At 38.0% G+C, this 3,003-nt stretch overlaps 1 pseudogene; it reads left to right on the top strand.

Annotated features, from left to right (window-relative positions):
- Positions 1–1,434, top strand: LOC120184365 (annotated as a pseudogene).
- Positions 1,435–3,003: the final 1,569 nt, after the last annotated feature.

Here is a 3,003-nt window from a genome sequence, read left to right as displayed (position 1 = left end):
ATGGGTAAGGAGAAGACTCACATAAACATTGTTGTCATCGGCCATGTCGATTCCAGAAAATCGACTACCACTGGGCACTTGATCAACAAGTTTGGTGGTATTGACAAGCGAGTGATTGAAAGGTTTGAGAAGGAAGCCCTGAGATGAACAAGAGGTCATTCAAGTATGCTTGGGTCCTCCACAAGCTCAAGGCCGAGTGCGAGCGGAGTATCACCATTGATATCGCCTTGTGGAAGTTTGAGACCACCAAATACTACTGCAATGTGATTGATGCACCTGGACACCGTGACTTTATCAAGAACATTATTACTGGTACCTCGCAGGCTGACTGTGCTTTTTTGATTATCGATTCCGCCACTGGTGGTTTTGAGGCTGGTATTTCGAAGGACGGTCAGACCCGTGAGCATGCTTTGCTTGCCTTTACCCTTGGTGTCAAGCAAATGATTTGCTGCTGCAACAAGGTGAAAATCTTATATATCTTATGGTTGATGCTTGTTTGTTGTTGGTTGACATTGTTTCTAATTTTCTGTTTGGGTTGTGTTCGTAGATGGATGCCACTACCCCGAAATACTCGGAAGGCTAGATATGATGAAATTGTGATGGAAGTCTCTTCCTACTTGAAGAAGGTGGGATACAATCCTGAGAAGATTCCGTTTGTTCCGATTTCCGGTTTCGAGGGTGATAACATGATTGAGAGGTCTACCAACCTGGATTGGTACAAGGGCCCTACTCTTCTCGAGGCTCTTGACCAGATCAATGAGCCTAAGAGGCCTTCAGACAAGCCTCTCCGTCTCCCACTTCAGGATGTTTACAAGATTGGATGGTATTGGAACTATCCCGGTCGGTCGTGTTGAAACCGGTATCTTAAAGCCCGGTATGGTCGTGACCTTTGGTCCTTCCGGTCTGACCACTGAAGTTAAGTCTGTCGAAATGCACCACGAAGCTCTTCAAGCGGCTCTTCCTGGTGATAATGTTGGGTTCAATGTTAAGAATGTTGCTGTCAAGGATCTCAAGCGAGGTTTCGTTGCATCGAATTCCAAGGATGATACTGCAAAGGAGGCCGCCAACTTCACTTCTCAGGTCATCATCATGAACCACCCTGGCCAGATTGGAAATGGATATGCCCCAGTCCTCGACTGCCACACATCCCACATTGCGGTCAAGTTTTCCGAGCTGTTGACCAAGATCGACGGGCGATCTGGTAAGGAGCTCGAGAAGGAACCCAAGTTCCTTAAGAATGGTGATGTTGGTATGATTAAGATGGTTCCTACCGAGCCAATGGATGTCGAGACCTTCTCTGCGTACCCACCTCTGGGGCGTTTTGCTGTCATGGACATGCGACAGACTGTTGCTGTCGGTGTTATCAAGAGTGTCGAGAAGGACCCGACCGGTGTCAAGGTCACCAAATCTGCTGCCAAAAAGGGTGGGAAGTGAACCTTGCTGGCTAAACGGATTACAAACTCCTCAGATGGAGCAGTTTACTATGATAATAATAGTTTGACAGACTTTATGGTTTATGATATAGTTGGTGTTTTGTTTGGTTTCTTATTTTATAGCGTGTTGCCATTGTTGTCTGGTATCTGCTCTCAGTATTGGGTGCTTGATAGACGGTGGCATAGCATGTTGTCTGGTTTTGCTCATCTTTTAATTATATTTTGTCAAGAGGTGCCTTGGAACTTTTTTTTTAATTTTTTATTTTGCTGGGGAGTCATTTTATCAGATTGTTTTGTATTTTGTTTTCTTAAGCACTCATCCCTAAACCGACGCTGGCTGTTACCACCCCGTCGATCACCACCCGCTGTCAACTATCATTATCAATCATTCTTTTGTTGTGGTCTCAATCCCTAAATTTCCTATATACAAACTCCTAATCTCCAAATTTTGTCAATCCTTTATTGGCGAATGTTCACTCATTTGTTGTCGTACCTCATTTTTGTGTTATCATTTCAATTGTATGAATCATTAATTTTAAATTTTCTTAACTTTAACTTCCTAAATTCTTATGATTAAAGCCCTAGTTTCATATTAGCTTATTATTGTTGTCAGTAGTAGAATGGTCACTCATTCTTCTCAACTTTTATTGTAGGTCATCCTCTTACTACAATTTAAATCACCAACTTTTTAGTAGAGAATTAGGGTTCTAGAGATTTGAAAATTAGGAGCTTATGGGTTTTGAAGAGTTTTGTGTGAAACAGTAAAAAATAGGTTTCTTTTTTAATTTATGAATTTCATTTTAGAAAAATTGAAAGATAAGACACGTGTCAAATATTAATTAATTGACTTTTTAATAATTTTTTAAATAGAATTTATCTAAATAATAATTTTATTAATCTTAACACTTATCTTGACTAAAAAAACTACAAACACCTAAAGTTAACCAGAAGCTAGATATTTACTTTTCAATTAAATAGAAAACCAGCATAATGGTAATTTTTACATATTTTAAACTAATTACTCTTTACTGTAACTTTTTCAGTTAACATAAAATTTATTTTTAATTAAAATAATCATTTAATTTTTACGGTTTCAAACTTTTTGTTAATAATCTGGGGTAAGAATATATCAATATCAGTTCAAAGAACACTATTTAACCTTTCGACATTGATCGCTTACACTCCTAGTATTTATGGTACTTGAACCCGAATATTTAAAGAATAACAACAATTCCTTTACCACAAAGACGACTTTTTAATTTATATTTTACTGTGACAAACTTAAATTCATTCTAACTTGAAACTTTATATATCTATTTTAATAGAAAAAAGAATAAATATTAGAGAAAACAGTGGTGTAGCTTGGATATTTCTACAGGTTTCTTCATCCAATAGGGATTTCACAATGTTGCAGCATACTATAGATATAAGCAAGTTCATGTAAATGACATAAATACTCTGGAAAATACAGAGATGTTATCTCAACATTTCCTCTATTTCTCTGAACGTCGATAATAGTACAACTTGAAAGGCACTAACATTGCTATACATATTCTCATTTGCTATCAGC

The sequence above is a fragment of the Hibiscus syriacus genome, unplaced genomic scaffold (genome assembly GCF_006381635.1).
Source record: "Hibiscus syriacus cultivar Baekdansim isolate YM2019G1 unplaced genomic scaffold, ASM638163v2 tig00112888_pilon, whole genome shotgun sequence".
NCBI lineage: Eukaryota > Viridiplantae > Streptophyta > Magnoliopsida > Malvales > Malvaceae > Hibiscus > Hibiscus syriacus.
The sequence above is the reverse complement of the archived record's forward strand: the minus strand, read 5'-3'. Positions and strand labels throughout refer to the sequence as shown.